Raw genomic sequence first — 27,564 nt, 5'->3', positions numbered from 1 at the left:
TAATTCCTAATTGCGGTTTGAGCAATGGAATGTGGTGTCAAATTTCTTTTCCATAGAAGTTGAATATCTACAATCTTTTAGCCATCACATATCATAGTCATTAATTTAGGTGGTAACCCTTTTGATTAAAAAATAGGTGTTTTCTCAAAGTTGTATAAAATAATGAATCTATTACTAAAAATCTAAATCTTTATTGATAAAAACACACGTTGTTTAGAATGCTAGACAAACACTTAGATTTAAAGTGAACTAAATGAAAAACCTTCAGTTAGGGACCCAAGATAGAACCTTAGGATCTTAAAAGACAATTTTATGTAGAACATAAAAATGTAACTCCATTGCTATTGATTTCCTTTGTGTTGCATATAACATATTGCCAAGTTATTGTAGGCCAATCATTGGATATATTTTATTATTTTCTTTAGTATTGTTACAACCATTTCATTTGCTACTACGATGGCTATTGTTTGTTCCTATAAAAATGCATGAAAATAGAATAATATTTCTTTTCAAATTATAAGAACTCTTGTAGCCACAAAAGTCTTGTTAGAACTTTTGATCCCTCAACATTGTATGAAGTGATCAAAAGAGCTTTACTACTAAAGCCATTTATAGTGACCACCCTTTGAAAATAACATAAAAAATATTTTCAAAGAAAACACCTTTCTACACTTCTTAAAGAGATCATTCATTTGATTACCTCAATTAAATATAGTGGATAAAACTCAAAATGACCTTAGGACAAAGACTCATTAAGATTCATTTGATTCAAATATTTATTAAATTAGAAGTAAGTGATAAAATAATCATAACCACTCCGTAAAACCTTTAAAAATGAATATCATATACTAAAGATAGATGAATTGATATATGAATGAAATAGAAGAGGATATATATAAATTTTAATTTTAATGCCATTTGAATTTTTTTATTTTAAAATGGTAAGCTCTTTCCTCTAACAAATACTCTGGCTATGTTCTAATTTAATGTGAGTCTGATATTTAGAAGCAAGTAATAAATTGTGTCTAACTAAGGAGGAACAACATAAAGAACTTAGAAATATTATTGATCCTTTATTAAGAACGCACCATAAACAACAAGGTAGTGCAATTAAACCCATTATTTATGAGACATGTTTATTGAAACATAAGAAAAAGTCATCGTTAATTGAAAACATGAGATAAATAGGAAAAACTTCAGTAAGAAACATGGGTTTAAAGAGTTGAATACCCTGTTGTTGGTTTGTTTTTATATCTTTATTCAAGTTGTACTAATATCAATAGACAATGTTGGGAAATGCTTGGATTTGACTGACATCATAACCATATTTATGTGTAAGAATCAGTTGCCAATATTTTAACCCAATCTCAGATTCTCAACCATAAAATAACTTTGTCAAATGAGAATGTTTGAATGTCAACAGAATTTTAAAGAATTATTTAAACATTCTCCTTTATGTTATTTAATTATGACATAGCTTTAATAGAATTATAAGGATCATACCATTTATATTTCTCTATATGTGTATAATGCATAATTGGATTTTGTTTGTTTCACTGAAATGATTATAGTTAAAATTTTGTGATTGGATTTTTGGTGTACTAGTATTTGAATGAATTTAGTAAGAATCAAATTTTATTTGGTGGAAGATTTTATTATCATAAATTATAAAGTCTATAGTTTCTAATAAATGTACAATGAGTACACTTCTTAATTTAATTTTTATCTATTGATTTAAGAAGTTGAGATGAAATTCTTTAATCTTTAGGTCTTAGCTATAGACGTTTCAACTTAAGACTCGTGATTCTATATGATTATACATAATTATAAACAAAATAAGATTGTGAGCAAGTTATATTATATATATTCACTTTTCAATTTATCGGAAATAAAAGAAGAGAAGGCTTGATCAAATTTAAAAAGAATGAGAAATAAAAATGTTGAGGTTATAGCCAGATGAAAAGAGGAAAAAAGATGAGGAAAAGGAGGAGACCAAAAATTGATGATAAAAAATCATTACTGAGAAAATAAATAGAAACAAGTTGAATGTGCCCCCAAATGATGGAATACAAGGAAAAGAGAAATCCAAACCTATTCTCCAAAATAGTGTTGATTGCAAATTTGACACACCTAACAAGATGTCAAGTAATGTCACTAGAGGTCATCGATAGATTTTAAGCAAGTGTTTAGCTAAGAGAAAGGGAACAAAAAGATGAAATAAAGTGCAATTATTAAATTTCTTTGAAATGAAGAGCAGAGAGTTAATTTTAGCTACATTATTGGTTAAGAAATGCAAACCAATGGTTTAGCTAGCTTGAGAAAGAAGGGAATTAAAAATATATATCAATATTAATGATTTGTTTTTTTATAAAGGCTTAATAGAGAATTTGAATTCATAGAAGATTGACAAGAGTGATATAAGAAGGAAGAGATGTAGTATATATTTATGAATTATTTATATAAAAATCTACCTTTCTTATCTCACTTGGTTCATCCTTCCATTTTATTCTCCAATTTACAAGATAGCCTCTCACAAATTTTCTTTATTATTCTTATCTAAAGGTTTTAAATCTTCCAACGGTAACAAACTATAATGGAATTTGTTTTGTCACTTCCTAATTATGTTTTGTTAAAAGTTTCTACTACCTTTTCTACTCTTCTGTGCTCAACTCTTCGAACCTTATTTTATCACACTTAATATTGGGGTTTAAACAAGCTGAAGCAATCAAATAAATACTAAAGAGGTAAAATAACAATAAACAATAAAACACAAATCTAAGGTGGTTCATCAATGTTGAATAGTTAATTCATGTAAAAACAACTACCAGTTTTATTAACTATCCAACAAAGAGAAAATTACACTCCAATTATTTAACATTTCATAGTCAGGTATTTATCAAATATTTTTTACATTTTATAAAAAGGAAATAATATGACAAAAAAATAGTTGACTACTTTATTAAAGAGTGAGCATCTTTTTTTCTTTAAGGGTGTTGTTCCAAACCACCTCTACTAGGATATTGCTTCTAATCCCTATCGTAGGATGTGTCCTTGGTGTAATACCCTTCATTTTCTATCATTATGCACTTAGTTTTTAAATTTCTATGTGACTCTTCTATAGATGTGTTAGCCCTTATTTGATATTTGAAATGCAATACTTTGATATGTGGAGTAATTGATTATGTCAAGTTGTAACAATTTCCTACTTGCAGTGATGATGCTTTAATTTCTCTTAGTTAGTTAATAAAATTACTTTTATGATCATAAGGTGCATCTTAGAAATATGTTTATTATGTCCTCATGATTATCAGATGTTCCTATTTGAATATTATGTTTTAGGATGTACTAGTATACTTACCCCATACTTGTATGTGTATGGGGTGTGTGTGTGTTTGTGTTTGTAGGTGTCTATTTTACATTTCTATTTAACATGTCTCATATGGTTGAGGGAGGGAGTCATAGTTATCTACTAGTTAGGATCTACATGATGTACCACTCCCCACTATTGCCTGTTTAGCTTATATATATATATATATATATATATATGCTCATCTTTTATATTGATTTATAAGTATCGGGCATCAACTTCTCTGAATTGCCAGGATGAGTGTGTCATATTGCAATAACTCAATAGAAAGAATGAGGAGATAATGTTGAAGTCCAATCTCATCCATAGCCTAATTAATTTCCTTGAGAAGGAGGACATGTATATGACTTTCCACCATTTTTAAACCCATGCATTTATCTTGGCATGTGTTATTTAATTTTGAGTTTTGGTTAGTTTTGCTAATGTTACTTTTATGTGGATTTGACTATGTAATTTATTTGGTAAATAATTTAATTATAATATTTGGGTTAATCATATAAAATTTGGAATTATTAAATACTATTTGATTAAGAAAAATTGTTAAAATATGATAGTATTTAATTAATTGAAAACTACTTAAATATGTGCTTTAATTTAAAAGACTTAATTTGGAAGTTTAATTTACAAAATTGGTTAAATAGAAATAATAATATTATGATATTTAATTAATCAAAAATTAATTAAATACAAAGATTTAATTTTAAAGTCTAAGTTAATAAATTGGATTAAAAAATAATTAAAATATTAAAGATTTATTATTGCTATATTATAATCATTTAATTAGTCGACATGCATTTAATGTGGGAATGCCCTTGTACCTTTTTCCTGTAAAATGTGTCTCACACTTTGAAACTACTTTAAAAGCCACAAAACAATCTTTAGAAACTAGTAAAACCATATTACAATGGTCACACAATTTGTTTAGATTAAAAAAGCAATGTCATCCAACATTATATATATTTTATTTTATTTGGAAGAACTCTTCTTATCTATTTTTAATGAGTAAAATAATTATTACTAATTATCTTTTATATTAATCAATATGCAAATTAAAATAAATAATAACAATGTATAAAATAATACTAAAATTGATAAAATTAATTGTGTAAAGCCTAGAAATTATAATTTCAAGTAAAAAAAGATGTATATTTTTTGATAAATTATGGTATAACGAGTTTATTTATTTTTTAGTTTAATTATTCTTTTAGTGATATAAGCAAAAAATAAGACTATTCTTTTAATTAATTAAAATAATTATTATAAATTTTCTATTTTATTAATTAAAATAATAATATTATTGAATGAATAAAATAAAAAATTTATAAATGCAATGATAACATTTAAAGAAAGTAAAGTTTAATGATATTGCCAAAATAAAATAATAGCAAGATAGAAAAGAATTATTTATATAAAACTTTGAACTTATGCTTTTTTGGGTAAAAAACACGTGTATTAATCTAAAATCATAAAATATTATAATTGAAAGAAAAATCTCATTCTAATTAAACTAATATCCTTGAATGAATAAAATAGGAAGAAAAAAAAACTAAATGCTCGTAATGTCTTCACATTAACAATATATATATTTGAAAAACTTTATATACTAAATCTAATATTACTTTTCATATCAACAATTAAATAAATATTTCTTCTAACCCACGGGTGCTGCAGGATGAACCAAAGGGACAGAAAATGAAGGAGGTTGCTGCTACAAAGGTCGAGGAACATAAAGAGGTGATGGTGACGGTGGAGGAGCATTACAGAAACCTGGAGGAAAGAGTCAGCTTTGGAGGAGGGGTTTTTCACCTTCTCCAAGTTTGGACTTAAAGTTACTCATGCTGCTGCAACTACCCTCCAATTGCTGACACAGGAAAAGGAAGAAGTTGGCTTGGACATGGAGGACAATAAATTACTCTTTAAGTTTCTTGCTAACGACTGGGCCCAAATTCTTCTTCATCCAAGAGGAAAAGGGAAAAAAGAAATCTAAGTCTTTTTTTTTCTGTTCAGTTATGGGGTCCATGGATCCAAAGACTTTATATACTGTTATGACGGTTATAGTTTTGTTGGTTATCAGCTATAATTATGTTTTTATTAGGCCTGGGTGCCTCATTGGACTTTGGTTAGTTGCTAGGGTTCCTTTCTAGTTCTACCACTCTTGTTTTAGGTTCCTGTCTCTGACTGCTGGTTCTCTTGTTCTTTTTGTATGTTTTTGCTACTGGTTGGTAATGTATTGGTTACCATCTTTTTGACTGTTAAGGGTTGACCCCCTTGCTTTTGGTTGCTTTTAATTTCAAAAACAATTAAATAAATAGTTTATCAATATTTTATATCATTAAAAAACAACTATCATTTATTTAATTAATTTAAACAAACTTAAATTTAATTTTTTTTTATTTTAAAATTTGAATAAATATTTTCTCACTATTTACAATATTTTTTGTTTGTTAATAAATAAAATAAAATATCTTTTATTGAACACAAATATAAAAATAATGACAATAATAAGATATCTAAATCTCTACAATACTAAATAATAGATTTGTATGAAATAAAATAGATTTGTATTAAGTGAGTTTTTTTTAATTTTAATTTTGTCAATAAATTTTTTTAAATAATTAAAATAATCAATATAAATTATCTTTCTATTAAATCAAAATACAAAAAAAATAGAATAAATAATATAAGATTCTTAAATCTGTAAAATAATGAATAAATAAAATTTTATCTATTTTTATTATTATTTTGAATTCTTCTAAAAGTTATGCATAAATCTTGTCATGTGCTGAACTTCTGACTATATATCAAATAACCACAAATTTTAGAAAAACACATACTTAAAGGTATTTGACATATTCATATGAATGAAGTTCAAATTGTACTCTTAATTATCAATATTTTGGTAGTTGTCTATTTTGCATAGTGTTAAATATCAATTGTCCATTCAATATTTTGATTACTACTAAAATGGAAGAACTGCTGCAAACACTGATATTCAAGATTTTGTAAGTTTGTGTTTCAAGGCCCTTTGAATAGACCCAAGATATTTTGTCAATGATAACTTGTTCCCTGATACTATCTACATGTGTTTTAGATTGTAATATTTTGTTGGTTAATTGTGTGGTATGATTTTAGGTTCAAATTAGTCATCTGAAGAATCTTGCATTTATTTTGAATTTAGTTTTAGTAAGTAATTATTACATGGATGGTTGGTTTTTTGGGGTGTACTAATTTAGTTTCCTTAGTTTTCAAACCTTTTGACTAGGATTTAATGACTTTGTATGCAGAATGTTTCATTACCATTTCTATGATTGATATTGAAAGTAGATTGTGATAGACACTTGGCTTATTTGAGCTAACTTCGATAAGAATTATTTTCCTACAAATGATAGCCTTTAAGTAGTGTTATTCTAATTTTTTCTTCTTATTGCATATGTAGGTTTGTAATTATTTAAAGAGATTCTAACAGTTGGTCATCAAAATATTTTTCATATGTGAATTGGGATAGAGGGGAGTTCTATGTCCAAGATTAGATATCAACATGTGGGAAGGGTTCACTCGATAGTTCTCAAAATATTAAACCATCAAGTGGGCAACTAAAAAACATGAAAATAAGCTTGCGATTATGCTCTAAATCATTTTTTTAAAAAAATTGATAGTTTGTCACTTCCAATCACCAAGTTTCCTATATATAAAGTAAAGATTTTTGAAGCTTTGAAAGGAAAATCACCCTTTTCTCAATAAAACCATGACAAATACAAATGGAGACAAGAAGGTTGTCTTAGAGGCATCCTTCAATGTCGGAATGAAGGAGAATGAACTTGATGCTTCTTATAAATTTGAGAAGCAAGATAGTGCATGGTGGTTTTTCCTAGAACCTTCACCAATCAAGTAGGTTGAGATACCTTTCCTTTTATTGTTTCTTACATTATTGAGTCCATCTACCATGACAAGAATTTATAGAAAAGTAATCTATCTATTGGGTAGCTCTATTTTTCATGTTATGACTACATGAGCCAATAAATCTCTTTGATAGGAGCAAACAATGAAGACAATAGGAATTATCTAGATAATCTATTCAATTTCACATAATTGGACATATATATAGTTAAGTTAAAAAAATGTTCAAAATTGCTTATCAGATATTGCCTTGCACCTCCTAAATTTGGCTAGTAAATTTATTGAAAAAACAAAAGATTATCTGAGAGGAAAACATGCTGTAACTAAACTTATACATTCATGTGAAAACAAATATAGTAAAGATAGAAAACTAAGTCTATTATGGTTGCATGATTTGAGAGATTAAATGCATGCAAAATTACTAATTGCATGTTTATTTTTATTTTATAAAAATCTAATATAATTTTCAGATTCATTTATTAATTTTTTTAAAAAATTAATTATTAATTTCAGAAATTAAAAATTAAAATTAAAAAATTAAATTAAAAATTTATTATTTATTTATTTATTAAAAAAAAAATACTACTTATTTCTTATAAGTGAGTTTTTTTAATATTAACTCCTTTTTAAAACTCGTAGTGGGTTATAACTTGTTATATATTTATTAATGCAAGAGGATTTATAAGTTAATAAATATATATTTGTCATAGTAATTATAATTTAAGAGAATTTATAGTGGAGTTCACTATATAATCATTTAATTATGAATATTGAATATTATGAGAGAAATTATAAAGAATACAATTATAATTTCAAGTTTGAGTTATCTCTAGTTACATTATGAATTAAAGGAAAAGTAAATATTAATATTTGACTTAAATAGAAGTCATATTAATATTTTGGAAATGAAATTGATATCAATATATAAATCCAATAATATACATTTATTCTTTTAGATTAAGGTAAAAACAAGTTTTGAGGGGACCTGAAACCCCTCACAACTAGCTAAAAGATATACGAATAAAGTACCCCAGGTTTTACAAGGATCTAGAACTTAAAGTTCACAAAAACAACAAAAAATTAGGTTTTACAAGGACCGAGAACCTACAAATAAACTATTCAAAGTTCAAAACCAAGTTTTACAAGGACTTGGAACCTAAAAGTAATTAGTTAAACAAAAGTAGCAACAAGAGAACCATCAATTAAACTAACTCTTTGATTTAGATGTTTATTTTTAATTTTTTTAATTATAGGTTTTATTCTCCATTTCAAAAATCTTCATTTGAAGCTTCAAGAAAAAATAGTAAATGAGAGAATAATTATTATTTTTTAAATATGATCATCAAAACTATGTGTTAGCTTTCTAGCAAATCAAGAAAAAATATATTTTGATAAATAAAAATCAAATTATAATGATAAAAAATAACCTATGTCTAAATTATCATTAATGTCACTTTGCCACTGAACAAAATCTATATTTTTTAACAAAATTGAACAAAACCAACAAAACCTACTAGATATTGATGTTACTGTTCTAGCCTTGAAAGAATTTTGTAATTATCATATTTTAAGAAAAAAAAGTTATGTTGATCAAAACACCCATTACTCTTTGCAAATGTCAATTTTCATATTAACCACTTCTCAAATGAGATGAAAAATGGACTTCAAAAGATTTTTAAATTATTTTTAAAAAAATTGTTAGAAACTAGATAGAAAATGTTAAAATCACTAATTTACATCATCGTAAAATTCTTTATGGTTTTTTAGTAATATGCATTTGAAAATGAAGGTAGGGGAGGAAAATAGAGAGGAGGGAGGGGAAGAGATAGAGAGGAGTGAAGGAGAGATGGGAGGAGAGAAATGAGGAAAAGTCATTGTGCTTGGGTGCATAACCTTAGCTTCATCACTTATGATAACACAATCTTACAATTGATATGACTTGATTCTTAGTGAACTCATCCAAAACTATTGTACAAATATTTCATTAATTCATTGACAAATGCTTAACTTCAACTCTTATCTACAATTATTTTACTAAAAAAGAATTCCAATTATACATTGTACTACCAAAATAATATAAAATCACATGATCCTTATACTCCTAGAAAAAAAATTTGACATACAGAAGAATGTTTAAATGATACATGAAAATTCTAAAATAGTAATAATAAAAATAATATAAAACCACATCATCTTAACAACATTTGACATGCATCAAAATGTGTAAATGATATTTTAAAATTAATATAAACCCATGATCATTATGCTCAGAGTGAAACTAAGTGATAATTTGACATGCACACAGAAGAATGTTTAAATTATATTTTATAGCTCTAAAATCCTTAAAAAAACATGTAGTGCCATGTAAAACGTTCTCATTCAAAAAAAGCTTTTTAATGTGTGAAAATTTGAGATTGGGATAAAAACTTTATGTTGTTGGAACCTACCAGCTACTTTCAATGAGGCTTCATAAATATGCTTATGACGTCCCCTCAAATCTAAGTCAAAAAAATGTTTCTCAACATTCTTTGTTGACATAACAATAGAATTTCAATAAGATCATCGTGAAAAACCAAGAACATGGTGCTCAACTCTTCAAACAAACATTGTTTGTTGCAATTTATTCTATTCAACTTGTGTTTCCAAATAACAGCAACATTTTTTAATGACAAGAAGAATAGGGTATGTTTCAAAAAACATTCTTGTAGTATTATTCAGATAGATTGATCAAAATGTTTTAATCATCTGGTGATTGTAGATTGTGAAACTAAGAAGAGCAAGCTTCAAATTTTTGCAATTTGTAGATGCTGGATTTTCCCAGTGATGACACTCTGCATGTGGGTGCATGAGTGACTAGGGCAGCAATTTTTTTTGATATTTTTGGCAGAAAGTTAGGTTTTCTTAGATCCTGGTTCAATATTTGTTTACTAGGCCCTTATGGAGTCTCATTCTTGCTGGAGCCTCTGGTTGTGATGGATCTTCTTCTAGGGGGAGATCTCACGAGAAGGAGCCTTTTTATGTTAGCGAGTGCTAGAAGTTAAATAAAGTTAATGGATGTTTCTCACGTAGTGAGGATAGGCTTGTGCTAGTTATTCCTCCAGAAGCTATAATGGAAGATGTGGACTATCTAGCCACACATGCATTGATATGCAAGTTTCTTGGTATCCAGATTTCTTTGTTGGCTCTTGAAGCCTAGATTCACCATTCATGGAAAGTGGAAGGTGATATGGATATTATGTTGGCTAGTAATAGCTACTTTTTGGTGAATTTTTCTTGCATGTCAGATTGGAACTAGGTTTTTGAGGGAGGTCCATATTTTTATGACAGTGTAGGTCTTTTTTCAAACCCTGGCATCTAGGATTCAATTCTACTAAGGGTCTTCCTTCGAGGATTCCTATTTGGGTCTTCCTATTATGGCTTCCTTTGGAGTTGTAGGGAGAGGATATCCTATGATAGATTCCTACAGTGCTTGGAAAGCTGAGTGCTATAGCACATCAATCACTAGACAAAAAGGTTATTTCTTATGCCCATATTTGTGTTGAAATTGATTTAAATAATCCTTTGCCAGATTCTTTAGAAATTTTCCTAGGCTCTTCTTCTTGGATCCAATAGCTAGACTATGAATCTATTCCCTTTTGTTGCCACATTTGTCATGCATATGGTCATTTACAATGCCAATGCCCTCAAGCCTCCAAAGGCAATGGTACCCTTGGTGGGTTTTCTGGCCCAAGGATGGCCAATGATGTTAAGGGGAATGGTCAATCTATTAATACTAGAAAAGGAAATGTTCAGACTGATAATATAGGTAAAAGGAAATCTCAAATGAACACTTCAAGTCTGGGGAAAGTGCCATCTAGTACTATTGGTCTTGATAAGGATGGTTTTATCTTGGCTCTAAACCATGCTAAGGGGCAGGATCAGAAGCAGTCTCATCTAGATCAGCAAGTGGACTCAAGGTTCAATTGTTTTGAGGTTCTTGACAACATGGTCATAGAAGAAGGTATTCCTACATAGGCTTAGTGTGTAGCTACTAGCTCAAAGGAGAGGAGTTCTATTCTCAGTGGCAATTAGGATTTTGTAGCTTAGCAGATGCCAAAGACTTCTATTGGCCCTGAGTCTGGTGCCCTTGTGGTTTCTCCTACTCCATACAAAAAGGATGTTCTTTTGGTAGATTTGTTTAAAGATGTATTTGCCTCTGGTAAAGGAAAGAGATCTTCTCTTGCTTTGGGTCTGATGCAAAGACCATTTAAGAAAGTTTCTTTTGCTACTCCCTCAAGAGTTGGATGAAAGTATGATTAGGAAAAAATTAAACTTATAGGAGATTTACTAGTAGAGTCTGAGGCTATCAAGACCTTGGATGAGAATTTTCCCCACTCTACTCAATGATTATTCTCTCATGGAATGTGAGGGGGTTGAATAACATCCCCAGACAAAAAGCTATTCTTTAGCTGGTGGTTGATCATTCTCTAGATATCCTTTGTATCTAGGAGACCAAGATTTTAGTAGACTCCATGTTTAGATTTGCTCCTAAAATTTGGTTTCTTGGCCAATGTTAGTGTGTTGGTGCTTTGGGGAGCTCTGGTGGTATTTCCATTTTCTAGGATCCTAGGAAAGTTATGTCGCTTTACTGGGTCTCTTGCCTCTCAGCTCTCTCAATGGTGGCATCCTCTCTAGAAACTTGAGAGATGATTCTTGTTACTAATGTGATTTCTCCTATTGATCTCCCTGGAAAGCTCAAGCTTTGGGAACATATTACGCATGTCAGAGGTTGTCATCCTTTCTTGCCTTGGATTGTGGCAAGAGATTTCAACTTTGTTCTTAGTCTGGAGGAGAAGAGGGATGGGTTAGCTCACTTGGGTCCTTCTTCTGAGATTCTTCAACAAAATATTGATCTTTTACATCTCTCTGATGTCAAACCTCTTAATGGGCTCTTTACTTGAAACAACTGAAGGATTAGAAATGATGCTATCTCAAAATGCCTAGACAGGTTCCTTGTTTCTTGCTTTTGGAATTGTGGCTCTCTTTCTCTCTCTTCTGAAATTCTTTATTGGAGAGGTTCTGACCACTGGCCTATTAAGCTCACCGCTAGTTATGTTTTTGTTCCCAAGAAGCTTACCTTTAAGTTCTAGCTGATGTGGCTTTGAGACTCTTCTCTTTATGACTTATTAGCTCACTGGTGGTGATAGGGAGGCCTTGCATATGTCATTGTTATGTTTTCCTTCTCTTAAAAGCTTCAATATGTTAAAAGAAAGTTGAAGCATTAGAACAAGAATAATTTTGATAATCTCCACATTATGAAGAAGAGGGCTTAGGATTGTCTTGATGTTATTACTAGGTAGATTCAGGGTTTGGGTTTCTCCGAAGCTCTTGGCATAGCAGAATCCTAAGCTTCTACTGATTTAGTTGAGTGGGATCTCAGAGAAGAAATTTATTGGAAAAAAAAGGCTTGAGTTGACTAGCTTCAGGAAGGGGACAAGAAAACTACTTTTTTCCATAAATCTATGTAGGCTTGACATAATAAGAGTTACATTTCTTCTCTTGTTACTTTTGATGGGACGTGTGTGTCCTCCTCTCAAGCTGTATCTAGGGAAGCTATTCAGTTTTACTCTTGTCTCTTTTCAGATGATTTACCCCTAGCAAAGATTGAGGAGAATACAATCCTATCTTTTATTCCCTCTGCTATGACCAGAGAGATAATGACTCTCTTATAAAGCCAATTAGTATGTCTAAATTGGAGGGGGTGGTCTTCAACTTGCGAAAAGGTAAAGCTCCAAGGCCTGATGGCTTTCCTGTTGAATTCTTTTAGGAATTTTGGGGTATTATCAGTCATGACCTTTTGGATGTGGTTCAAGAGTCCTATTCCAACAAAGAAATGCTTCAGGCCTTGAATGCTACTTTCTTAGTCCTTATTTCAAAGAAGGAAGAGACTAATCAACTTGATTTCTTTAGGCCCATTGCTCTTTGTAATGTGGTCTATAAAATCATTACCAAGCTCCTTGTAGAGAGGCTTAAAATTTAGCTTTCCATGGTTATCTTTGAGGAAAAAGGGGGTTTTGTTGCAAGAAAACAAATTTTGGATGGTGTGGTTATTACTTCTGAAGCTATTCACTCTATGTGTACTTCTAGGGAATGTGCCATGTTCATTAAGCTTGATATGGCTAAGGCTTATGACAGAGTCAATTAGGATTTCTTGCGGAAAGTTCTTCTGGTGTTTTTCTTTGGTTGGGAATGGGTGAGATGGGTTCTTAATTGTGTTACTACTCCTTCCTTCTCGATCCTTATTAATGGTGAACCATTAGAGCTTTTTGGGGCATCTAGAGGTCTTTGCCAGGGAGATCCCCTCTCTCCTTATTTGTTTATCTTTATGGCTGAGGGACTAGGTAGACTTATCAAGTTTCATGTATCCCAAAATTCAATTCAAGGATGGAATTGGGGAATTGGTTTGCCCACTCTTTCCCACCTCCAGTTTGTTGATGATATGACCCTTGCTAGAAGAGTTCAGATTCAGGAAGCTAAAGCCTTTTGACTAATCTTGGATACTTATTTGGCTACCTCTGGGTAGAAAATTAATGACCACAAGTCTATTTTTTTCTTCAATACTCCTAAGCCTATCTAGTGGAGGATTGCTAATATCCTGAGATTTCAGATTAAGTATCTCCCTTGGACTTATTTGGGTGTCCCTATTGTGGTGGGTAGACAATCTAGGCTATTCTGGCAAAGCGTACTTGAAAAAATTTGACAAAAAGTCAATCATTGGACTCATAGGTGGCTTTCTATTGTTGGCAGGGTGACACTTCTTCAATTTGTGATTCGGGCCCTTCTCATATACAAAAGCATGGTTCAAGCTGCCCCAATATTTTTTTTGAAGGAATTTGGTGCTCTCTCACACCAATTTCTTTGGAGTGGTAATTTGCAAAATACCAAATGGAGCCTCATCAATTGGGATACCATTTACATGCCAAAAAAGGAAGGAAGCCTTGGCCTTCATTCTGCTATTTTGTGTAGTCAAGCTCTTGCTACCAAGATGTATTGGTGTTGGTTTTCATGTCAGTCTTAGCTTTGGATCCATATCCTCTCACATAAGTATTTACTTGGTGTTGAACCTTCAGATATTTCTAGGTTTTCTCTTGAGGAAAGAAGCTCTATGGTGTGGAATACCCTCAAGATTGGTGCTCACCTAGTGAAGAGAAGTTTATTTTGGATCTGTAATAGAGGAACTAAGGCTCTATTTTGGAGTGATTCTTGGAATGGGCATCCTCCTCTCTTATCTTCTCATCTTCAATTGTAGTCTCTTTGTGATTTTTTCCTTTCTGCTAGATGGAATAAGGTTGCTCATTATAAAGAGGCTTATAACTTGTGCCTTACTATGGGTTATAGATGGAAGAATTCTTCTAATTGGCCACTTGGGGGCTCTCTAGGAGATCGGTTGGAACTTTTTCAAATATTGGCTTCTAGGGAGTGGAGCTCTCTACAAGAACCTGATGTTTTGGTTTGGGGAGGTGCTTCTTCTGGAAAGTATTTTGTTTCTTTAGGATACGTTGCGCTGACGAAGCAAGTTTTTGGTGAGGTGGAGGTCTCTTGGTTGAAGAAAGTTTGGAATAGTTTTTCATGGCCTAAGTGTAACTTTTTCCTCTAGATTTTGGTTTACAACCATTGTCTTACTTGGGAGAATATTTGCAAGTGAGGATTCTAGGGGCCTTCCATCTATGCTTTATGCCGCAAAAGTGAAGAGACTGTCTCTCACCTTATTTTCTAGTGCCCCTTTGCAAAATAGATTTGGCAGTTCTGGTGGAGTGTGTGGGGATGCACATCCTAGTATGTCTCCTCTTTGTCTAAATTCTAGGACCATTTGGATCATCCCCCTTCCAATACTTATTTTCTTCAAGTTGCTTGGACTATTGGACCTTCCCTTATCTTATGGCATGTTTGGCTTGAGAGGAATAGGAGGATCTTTCATGATGTGTAGTTTGAGATTAGACACTTGTGGGGGAAAATTGTTAATTCTCTTCATGAAACTATACTAGCTAAATGTGATATTGGTGGAGGTTTGGATCTTGGTGATGTTGGTATTTACACATGCCTTTCATTTCCTCTTCAGGGTAGTACTCCCTCAGTCCCCCACAACTGCTTTGGGAGTAGAGTTAGGCATTACTCTTAGTGTGTTAATCATGAGGGGCATTGGTCTCCTCCTAAGGTAGGCATTCTTAAAATAAACATGGATTGTTCTTCTCAGGTAAATCCTAGTCTAGTTGGTATTGGGGGAGTTGGGCATGATAGTTTTGGTGATATTCGATTTCTGTTTTCTATATACATGGGTTACCATACTAATAACCTCATGGAAGCCCTGGCTATCTTGGTTGCAGTGGAATAGTGTTGTCAAAATGGCTAGAAAAGAATTATATGTGAGACTGACTTGTAGGTGGTTGTGAATTTATTGAATAACAGGAACCTTATGCATGTGGATTGGCATTTGGATTTGGTTATTCAGCAGATGGGCCAAATTGGAACATTATTGATCATAGGATGCTTCCCCTTGATTTATCTCAGATGTTGTTTCAACTTGTGGACCAGGATAAAGCTTTTTAGTTATCTTTGTTTCTTGTGTTGTTTTTCTCTCTTTGGTATTCAATAAAATTTTTACCCCTCTTTTAGTTTAAGTAGATAATGAAATCATTTAATCAACATTTTGTTGGTGTTTGATGTTTGTGCAACATTCATGGCCGAAGTTGGTAGTCAAAAAATGGCCGAATATCAAGTCAAAACTAGATGAATTTCATGCTAATGAAATTATTGAAGGTAATCTCATATCCAATAGCTGAATTGCTATAATTCTGGCTCCCTCTATATTTGGTGGTCCTCCATTGAATGGAGAGTTGTTTATCTATTCCTACATTTTTTGCAATATCCCCAGTTGATAATTAAAATTTTCTTTAAGGAGATATCAATGCAACTACTCTTAATGAAAATTAGTTTCTTTCCCCTATTTTGAAGACTTTATAGCATTTGTGCTAAAAGTGGGTCTTTTGAAAGAAAATTAAAGTTAGGGCTGAAATGTTATGAATCATCCAAAATCTTTACAAATTACAAGCCATTTCTATTGATCTTTGTGTAGCTGCCTTGTATGATTAGCTTCTCATTGCTTTTGTCAAGCATGGTAGAAAATATGCTAGCCAAAACTTCATATAGCACACTGGGAAGACAACAACTAGATATATCCTACAATACAAAGATGCAAGATCTCAGGTATCCCATTGAACTCATTTTGAATTTAGTTGAAATTGATAAGCCATATTTCCTATGACAAAGCTCAAAATCGTATAGAAACCATATTTTTGAAACTCGTAGATCTTTGTAGGAACATGAAATGTAGGAGGTGATCACTTTTTTTTTTCCCTACATGATAAAACAGAGGTAATTTTTTTTGAGTTGTTTTGGGTTATAGAGTATTTGTGGGAACATGGAATGTAGGAGGTGAAGCACCCCACAATGGCCTCAATTTGGATGAATGGGTAAAGGCATCATTAGCTCCAATGGATATTTATGTTTATGGGTACAAACCTAATTTATTTATTTATTGCATTCTAAGTGATAATATATTAAAATATGTTGAATGCTTCTTTTGTATTAATAGGTCCATTTTGTTAGGGAATAGTAATATGGAAATAGAAATTGTTATTCTGGAATAGAAAATAGGGATACATATTTCCATTCTCTGTTTGGTTTAGCTAGAATTTGATGGGGAATTCGTGGGCCCAAAATTTTATGTTTTCTAAAATAAATAAAACTTGAATAGGAATACATTTTCCAATTCCACTTATTCAAGTGGAATTGCAAATGCTCATTTTTGGGCCAAAATTAGAATAAGTATTCCTATTATATCTTTTGTTCTGATAGGAAAAATTAAATGTTATAAATTTGATTGAGGTGTGTGAATCTGCTAGTATGATGTGCTTTTTACATTTTGTCTCATTTTATTGCATTTCAATAACATGCACATAACATATTCAAACATTTTCATTTTAATAAGAGACTAGTAGATTATTTGGATTTGACATGAGAATTTAGATTTTAATAAATGTCATTAGGGTTTCCAATGCTTTGCACATGATTTGATTTTCCAAGTTTTAGGAAATCATGTCATTGAATGCTGGGAACATTTTTTATGTGGAAGACGATGTCCCTGCTGAAAATTGGTTAGCTCTTATTCGCCATACACTGAACAAAACCAAAAATAAAAAAAGCAGTTTTACATCTTGTTGCACAGATGGAGCAACAGCTTCAGAGGATCAAATTTCTAGTTCTAATTCTAATTTTGGCTCAGTTTCATCAGAAGAATTAGAAAAATCCTTGCATAAGAATTCTGCTTCATTTGGCTCAATTTCATCAGAAGATGAAAATACATTTGGTGGGAGAGAATCACCTTTATGTAGCCCAATATTGTAAGGAAGCAAAGGTGTGCAGAATCACTTCCTATGCTAATCTTTGAGAGGATGATTAGGTAAATTCAACTAACTATTGTAGAGATCTCAAGAAATGCATAATAACATAATCAAAATAACAATGAAGACATAACACAATGATTACCATGGGGAAACCCTTTTGGGAGAAAAACCCCACCCTCCAAAACTTGCACAATGTATTATCAAACCAAGATTATTACAATACACTTGCAATACAAGTTCTTACAAGAGCGCATCACCACAACTCAAACTCAGAGAGACTCCTTCTAGCACTAGTCTTGTAAACTAAACTCAATTACAAAAACACCTCCCCAAGCCCTCCTTTTATAGTGATTTTACAACTTGGAAACCACTTGTGGTTTTACAAAACAATGGGGAAAACTACCATGTCACATGTTACCCATTTTTGACATTTACATTTCCAATATGGAAAAACAACCAAGTTAAAATAGTAATCCCATCCACAATTTTGTCTCTTAGTCTAGATTCCCATAAAAGTCACAAAATGAGTCATCAAGGCTCTAAAAGTGACGTACTATATTCTACTATGGACAAGACTCATTTTTGGAAACTCATTAACCAATTTCCAATGTATAAACAAGTGGAAAACTTCCACAAATTTTTTTTTGGATTTTCCAAAAGAAGATTGCAAGGTTAAGCCACATGTTCTCAACCTTCTCCCACTTGTCAAACACCTTGCAAGAGTCAAGGGATCCAAAAATATTATGGACTTAACTGCTAGGGGCTGAGAGGCCCATAGACTCTTAACACCATCTAAATTTTTCTATTCTCACAAGCTTAGTTAATGTATTAGCAATATTCACGAAAGTTTCTACCTTTTCTAGCTTCACCTTGCTATCCTTGACCATATCTCTCACAAAATGATATTGTACATCAATGTTCTTGGTCCTCGCATGAAAAGTTGGGTTCTTTGCTAGGCAAATTGCACTTTGGTTGTCACTATAAATTGTGACTACACCCTGTTTGAACTCTATATCTAAACACAATCTCTTTAGCTAGATAACTTCTTTGCAGGCATGAGTAGCTACCATATACTCTACCTCAATAGTGGAGAAAGCAACCACATCCTGTCACTTACTCATCCAAGTAATTGCACCACCAAATAATGTAAACACATATGCACATATGCACTGGTGGATCTTCTTCTATCAACATCACTGGTCTAGTTTGAATCCACATAGCCTCGAATATTCAAGGAATGCTCATTTCATGTTCCATGAAAACATATTGAGTACTTTGAAGTACCCTACAAGTATCTAAAAGCTCTTTTTACTACATCCCAATGTGCTCTTCCTAGATTAGACATATAACAGAAAAGTACTCCCACTGCTTGGGCAATGTCTGGTCTTGTACATACCATAGCATACATCAAACTTCCAACAAAACTATGATATGGTACTCAACTCGTCTCTTCCATCTCCAATGGGGATGTAGGAAACTGTGAGCTAGAAAGCTTTGTTCCCATAGTAACATGGACAATCAATGGTCTTGAATCTTGCATATTAAACCTTTTCAAAATAGTACCAACATACTTACTCTGGCCTAGCCAAAGCTTTTTGTTTTGTCTATCTCTTATAATCTCCATTCTTAGAATGTGCCTAGCTGCACTAAGATCTTTCATTTCAAACTTTATCAAGAGTTGAGATTTTAACTCTGCAATCAAACCTTTTCCTTTTCAATAAACAACATGTCATCGACATACAATGCAATAACTAGGAAACCATCACCATCAGATTTGAAATATATACAGTGATCAAATTTAGATTGCACAAATCCCAAACTCAACACATATGTATCAAACTTTTGGTACCACATCCTAGGACTTTGTTTTAAACCATACAAGGATTTCTTCAATTTATAGACCAAATGACTTTTACCTTTCACCACATAGTGCTCTAGCTATGACATGTAAATTTCTTCCTCTAAATCTCCATGAAGGAAAGCAGTTTTCACATCCATTTGCTCGATCTCTAGATCATAAGTTGCTGCAATAGAAAGAAAAAATCTAATGGATGTCATTTTGACTATTGGAGAAAAAAATATCACCATAATCTACTCCCTCAACCTAAGAGTAACCTTTTGCAATCAAATGTGCTTTATAGTTCTCAATGCTTCCATCTGAACCCATCTTCCTTTTGAACACCCATTTACAACCAACAGGCTTCCGTCTTGGAGGCAATGGTACGAGGTCCCATGTTTGATTCCTCTTAAGAGATACCATTTCTTCATCCATGGCTATTTTCTAGGACTCTAAATAATTCATACCAAGAGCCTCTTGTGTAGATCTCAGTTCATCAATATTAGCATTCAATGCAAATATGCACCTCCAATCATTAGGAGAATACCCATACCTTTCAAGTGGTTTCCTTTGTCTAGTAGATCTTTGAACAAGATCTAGTTCAAGTTTAGGAGGTTCAAGTTCATGATTAGGTTCTCCATCTTCCTCTGATGATTTAGAACTCACAGAGCTCTCTTCAAAATCTTATCTTTCTAAGGGCCTCAATTCAACTTTCTCAAGTGTAGCAGGAAGTTGAATCACATCTTTCTTTTCTTCAATCTGGTCTAACTGAATTGTAATAGAGGAAGGCTTAGTTTCTCTCAAAATAGCACTTTTGGGATAAAATGCCTTTTGTGCAATAGGATCCCAAAGCTTGTATCCTTTCACACCATAACTATATCCGATGAAGATACATTTGACAACTTTGTTGTCCAATTTTGTCTCCTTCACCTTTGGCACATGAGCATATGCCTCACAGCCAAACACTCTTAGATGTCTAAGTGAAGGCTTGTGGCTCGATCATGCTTCCATTGACATCTTATGAACAAGAGTTGATGTAGGAGACTTGTTTATCAGGTAGCAAGAAGTGGCTAAAACTTCAACCTAGAACTTTTTTTCTAGTCCAACACCACTTAGCATACTCCTAGCCTTCTCCATCAAGGTCCTATTCATTCTTTCTACAACTCCATTCTACTATGGAGAATACAAAGTTGTCTTCTCTCTTTTAATACCATAATCTTTAAAAAATGTGCAAAATCATTGGAGCAAAATTCACCACCATTATCAGTTCTCAAACATTTTATTTTCTTTCTAGTCTACAATTCAACTGTTGCTTTAAATTCTTTGAGATGACTAAAAACTTTAGCTTTACTCCTAAGGAAATAAACCCATGTTCTTCTACTAAAATCATCAATGAAAGAAACAAAATAAACTGATCTACCAATATAAGGAACATCAACTGGACCAAATACATCTGAATGGATTAGATCCAAAATACATGAAGACTTATGAGAACTCGAGTAAAACTAAATGTAGTTTTGTTTACCATAGATACAATGCTCACAAAAATTGAATTCAAGGTTGTAGTCATTTAACCCATCAACAAAGTTCTTATTTTTCAAGGTCCATAGACCCTTCTCACCTATGTGGTTGAGTCTCTGGTGCCATAACATGGTCTTCTCTGCAGGCAACTTTGATTCGGTAGATAGAGCATGCTTGGGTACCCAAAAACCATGACCATCTATTGAAAGAGAAATCTTCTCTTTCTCCAACTGAGTAGTCTTTTTCACAATGTTATCAAAAGTGCTATTGCACTTGACTGTGCATGCATTAAGATGGTGCATTGTACCCAATCTACTTCCTCTTGCTATTACCATAGCACCTCTCACCATTTTTACACCTACTTCAAAAAATTGTACATGCAAACTCACATCTATTAGCTTACTAACACATAACAAATTCCTTGCTAGTCCAGGGATATGCAAGACACCATCAAATCTTCTAATTCTACCATCAAAAAATTTCACATGAATACTTCCATGACCAACAATATAAAGTACTAAATTATCACCCAAATACATCTTACCACCATCAAAATTTTCATATTTACTAAACTAGTTTCTATTAGGAGTCATGTGGAAAGATGCACCCAAGTCTATTAACCATGCATTTTAACCTACATGAGTGGGCAAGGCTGCAATGTAAGTATCTCCATCTTCCTTTGTGAACTTAGAATTAGAACCTTGCTTCTTCTTCTTCTTCTTTTTCTTCTCCTCTTTGTAGTCCTTTCGAAAGTGTCCAGGTTTGCCAAAATTCTAGTAGATTGCCTTGGACTTACTAGGAGATTTTGATCTCGCCTTATTTTTGGACTTAGAATGACCATGTTTCTTTTCATTATTGCCTCTTCCTTTTGGTCTTCCTTGAACACTCAAAGCCTCTTTGGCATTCATAGAGACCTTCCTTCTCATCTCCTCAAAAAGTAAAGAACCAACAATGTCCTCCATCTTCAAGACAACTGAAGTGCTCCCTATAGCCATCACAAGACTATCCCATGAGTCTACCAACAAACATAGCAAGATTTGACACCTTTCTTCTTCATCCATTGACACCCCTACTAAGTTCAACTAAGTCACCAACACATTAAACCTTTCTAGATGCTCAGAAATCTATCCACCTTCTTCCATTCTCAACGAATACAGCTTCTTCCTCAAGAAAATCTTGTTCACAAGTGATTTTGCTTGATAGATCTCACTTAGCTTTTTCCAAAGCTTCTTTGTGGTAGGTTCTTCATGGACATTAATCAGAATCAAGTTTGTAAGACACAATCTGATGAGACCTTTAGCTTTTCTATCTATCACATCATATTGTGCAGCTAAAGTTGGATTTGTGGGACTCAAATTTTTCTCATCAATTGCATCCCATAGATCTTGATCAGTCAATAGATCTTCCATCTTCAGCTTCCACATCTCAAAGTTTGTGCTAGAAAACTTTTCAACATCAATTCTCCCTAACATGCTTGCCATATTTTCAATCCTGCAACACAAAAATGAAATACTCTACACAAGCTCCCACTCAAATCTTGATTAGCTCAAAAAATCCTATACCCAACAAATAGAACCAAAACTAGCTAGGCTCTGACACCACTTGTAAGGAAGCAAAGGTGTGCAAAATTGCTTCCTATGTTGCTCTTTGAGAGGATGATTATGCAAATTCAACTAACTATTGTAGAGATCTCAAGAAATGCATAATAACATAATCAAAATAACAGTGTACACACAACACAATGATTATCGTGGGGAAACCCCTTGAGGAGAAAAACCCCACCCTCCAAAACTTGCACAATGTATTATCAAACCAAGATGATTACAATACACTTGCAATGCAAGTTCTTACAGGAGCGCATCACCACAACTTGAACTTAGAGAGACTCCTAGCACTAGTCTTGCAAACTAAACTCAATTACACAAACACCTCCCCAAGCCCTCCGTTTATAGTGATTTTACAACCTGGAAGCCACTTGTGGTTTAACAAAACCATGGGAAAAACTACCATGCCACATGCTACCCATTTTTGACATTTACATTTCCAATATGGAAAAACAACCAGGTTAAAATAATAATCCCGTCCACAATTTTGTCTCTTAGTCTAGACCCCCATAAAGGTCACAAAATGAGTCATCAAGGCTCTAAAAATGACCTACTATATTCTACTATGGACAAGACTCATTTTTGAAAACTCATTAACCAATTTCCAATGTATAAACAAGTGGAAAACTTCCACAAACAAATTATAGGATTTTCCAAAAGAAGGTTGCAAGGTTGAGATACATGTTCTCAACAAATATCAGATAACTCCCCATCAAACACATCCTCATCCAACTCAAGTGAGATGGATTACAATTTTAATTCAAGTGAGGAGTCAAATTATTGTTTGGTGTCTAGTAAGAAAATGGTTGGCATATTTTTATGTGTGTGGGTGTGAAGCGATTTGAGATAGCATGTTAGAGATTTAAAAGTATCTTGTGTTGGTCAAGGGCTAATGGGCTACCTTGGTAACAAGGTAAGAAGAGAAAAATGACTTCAATATTACCATAACAATCTGCTAAAAACTCATATGAAAAAAAAGGCATCCTCTAGTGTAAAAAAGTTTTTCATATCTTGATTTTTCTAGTACACATCACATAATTACATTACTGAATAGATAATGTACATGGTTGCAGAGTTCTATTTTGATCAGCATGTTATTCAATTAGACAAGCTTCTGCTTTGTTTTTACTCATTTGACATTAGGGGAGGAAGAAGGTGATGAGATATTGAGGAATTCTAATGTGAAGGAGATCATAAAGAAGACACACTTTCCCCAAACATACAAGATTCTATTATAGAAAACCCCAGAAAGAATTTTGGAGCATGAGTAGGTTTCAACAATGCATTTTGATACTTTCTAATAGATTAATAGGTCATAGTACAATTTATTTGTAGATTTGATTCTGTGATATTTTTAATATCAGTGTTTTGGATCACACTCTCTAATTGATCATCATAATGAAAGAAATACTTTAAAAAATATACTTAATCAAATCCAAAAACCAAACCAATTGTATTTAAAAAAATAGACTGTAGAAATCATATAAAATTAGGTAAAAGAAAAATGTGAAAGCTTCAGACATTTTTTTTTTCTCTCTATAATGCACTACATTGGCTTTGTATAATATGTTGTCCACCTAAATTTGACTTTGTGATTTTACTTTGCAGTCGAGTTATTTGGCTTGGAGATTTACATTATCGTCTTGCACTTCAGCATGTTGATTGTAAAGATCTCATGGAAAAAAAAAAGTGGGAGACTCTGTTGGAGAAATATTAGGCAATTACAAATTTTCTATATCATGGAATGATTAATGAGGATCGAAATATACAATTTTAAGTTAATTTCATGCTTTATTGTTTCATAGTGCCTAGTGTAACTTGATTTTTCCTCAAAACTTTATGTTTCTCAACTTAATCAAGTTTGGGATTTTCCATTGTAGCTTCAAGTCTAGGAAAAAATAGGATACATATTTGAAGGATGGAATGAAGGGAAAATATCTTCCATCCTACATACAAGTATTGCAGAAATTTAGACCATTATGCTAGAGTAAATCCTAGATCAAGGAATGAATGACACAAACCAGCATGGTAAGTGTAACTTGACATATTTTTATGGTTTTGGTCTCAATAAGAATTAGGGATACAAATTCATTATAATAATCATGAAATCTAAAAAAAGAAATGAGTTTCAATAGAGTAGGATTTGAAAATGAGCCTTAAGTTTGTTTTTGATAAGAAAAATAGGTTTTACAGGTTTCCTAAAATCCAAAAGTTGTTACATATTAGAGGGTTGTAAAATAAAACAACAAAAGCCCAGAAATAGTTGTATGGCTAAAAGAAAGGCCAAATCAAAAGATAGGCACATAGCTAAAAACAAAAAACCTATAGAAACCAAGAAAGAAGAAGAAGCAAAAGACAAAAATTGATAACCCTTTGCTTACTCCTTCATCTTCCTTTCAAGGTCCTACATAGTTTCTGCCACTTCATAGGCTTTCTGAAACTCCTTAGCCATTTTCTCCTAGTTCTTCAAGCTAGCTCGATCCAAGTGGCTATTTTTTATGTCCTTAATGGCTTCCTCTTCCATCCTGGCTTTAGCTTTGTCATTTTCCTCATTATCCTCTAGAAATCCCCTGGTTTTCAGCTTTCCAGCAAGAGAAACAATGTTATCATTAAGAGAATTCAAAATAGAGATCATCTGATTTTCCATGTTATGGTTGTACTTTTTCAAATTCTATATACTTTTTTCAACCAACCTGATACCACACCCCTGATCTTTAAGCTCCTCCAGTTCATGGTAAAGCCATTTAATTGACCTAAAATTGTCAATCATGCTATTTCTAGTATTGTTAAGCAAGTTCATGCCCACTTCCCTTGCATTATCTATGATAGCCACCAGTGTCAGATCAATGAGTTCCTCCATCTGAATCTTTCCCTCTTTTTCCTCAAGAAATTGGGGGTTCATGACTTCTCTCACTATCCCCATCTTAGAAATTCTAACATTGAAATTTTTCCAAACCACAGCCTATCTTTTATGACTACCTCACCACTTCCATCATCCATTTTCTCCTTATCATATTTCTTGTGGGGGAATTGGGGAGGGATGAGGGATAGAAATCTCCGGACCAAAATCCATTTTCCCCACCAATGGAATGTCCTCCTCAACTGTCCTCCTCTGCACCTTTTTGGGATTTTCAACAGGCTCCTCATTTTTTTCATCCTCCTCCTTATTCTTCTCTTCAGTATCCATGTCATCTCCCTCCTCATTATACTCTTCCTCATTCTAACCCATAGTTTTGGATCCAAGGCCCCTGGGACTTTTCCTACACTGAGCTTTAGATGAAGAAGGTGTATTCTTTGTAGTTCCCCTAACCTTTTTTCTAGACAAGATATTATCTTCCTCCTCCTCTGAACTTATACTCTGGACATCTTTTGTATCTAAGGAGAAGTTAGAACTCCCCATCTCCTCTAATGCAGCCACTACATGAGACATGGATTTACTTCTAGATTGAGCCTTAAAATGCTCATAAATCAAGATTAATGTAGGGCCAGGTTAGAAATAGAGTTTTTCTTGTGCCCAAAAATTTTCTTGTGCATGGAAGTATACAAATAAAAAGGAAAAGAAATCTTAACCCCATAATGAAAATGATTGAGCAAAAAAAAATGATGGTTCTAACCCTATCAAATCTCATATCTAGAAAAATATACTCGATGATGGCCCTCAACACATACCTCCAAAGTTTCTTAATCGATTCCATCTCATAGTAGGTCTCGCTTTGCACCAGTTCTTTTTCTCTTCCGTATTCTTGGAAAAATCCTTTACTACATTTGTCGGCACTTTTTGTCCCTATAGAACTTCAATCCCTCAGATGGAATTTTAGTAATATGGGAAATGATCTCCATAGTAACTTGATATGACACCCCATCCATTTTGACCCTACCATCCTTCCATGAATTTACCATAAGATTGGTAATTGTTGGGTCATACCCATGAAGCTTGGCAATGTAATTGGCAATTCCACCCTTTTCAAGTTTCTCCCATACTAGGATCTTTGCTTCCATTTGTCCACCTCACCTATTGATTCTTTCTTGCTCTATTCCCCCACCATCTCTGCAACTTGAGTACTTTCAATTATCATAAAAACCACCATTTGTTTCCCTTTCTCAATCCACTGTATACTCTATTGGAAACTGCTTTGTCTTTCCAAACCATTAATGATGCAGGAGCATCCAGAGGTATAAGGGCAATCCTGTGTCACCCAAAAAAATGTACTTAGACTTAGTTTCTATTTCATGTCTTTACATTTTTGGATACCCATTTGGGTCAAATAAAGGTTCCAACTCTCACAGTTCCACTATCAATGTGTTTGAAAATCCCAAAAAAATAGGAGCATGCAATTTGGCCATCATTTTGGTGACCTAGAAGGTGTGAATTGGCCAGATGAATGTAATTGTGATTTAGAGCATTCCAAAAAAAGAATCAGGTCAAAAGGCCCCACAGTTTGAAAGTTATTGCAGTTTTTCAAGTTTTGGAGACCTCCTAAGAATGCTTTGAAGTCAAGTTAGGGGCATTAAATGACCTCAAAAAGGGCCAAAAAATGGGGGACAAGAAAAGCTTTTCCATAAGAGTAAAGAGTGCTTTGAGAGCTTTCTGAAAATGTAAACGGTTCGTCAATCAGAGCTACGGTTCAAAAGTTATGCCTCTCGGAAGTTTGGTTACCATTTATGGATTCTTCTAGATTTGCACCGACTTCTAACACAACTTCTGGAACCTTCTATTTGGTCGGTGGATGCCTACTAGCACTTTCTAGAATGTACTCCTAGTCCTTAACCCTCTGGGGTCTATTTAAGGAGATTTTTGGCATTGTAAAAGGCAGTTTGGAGTGGAGTTTGAGAGGAGGTACCATAAGGAGAAATTATCTCCAGATTTATGCTATTGTAAGCCCTTATAGAATGTTT

The 27,564-nt window shown here is 32.9% G+C and overlaps 1 pseudogene; it reads left to right on the top strand.

Annotated features, from left to right (window-relative positions):
- The first annotated feature begins 10,996 nt into the window (after nt 1-10,996).
- The window catches only part of LOC149577732 (type IV inositol polyphosphate 5-phosphatase 7-like), a 34,247-nt pseudogene continuing 17,679 nt past the window's right edge, over nt 10,997-27,564 (top strand).

This window comes from Cupressus sempervirens, chromosome 1 (assembly GCF_028749045.1).
Source record: "Cupressus sempervirens isolate cs-2001-9-10 chromosome 1, ASM2874904v1, whole genome shotgun sequence".
NCBI lineage: Eukaryota > Viridiplantae > Streptophyta > Pinopsida > Cupressales > Cupressaceae > Cupressus > Cupressus sempervirens.
Note: the sequence above shows the minus strand (reverse complement) of the source record. Positions and strands in the feature narration are given on the sequence as shown.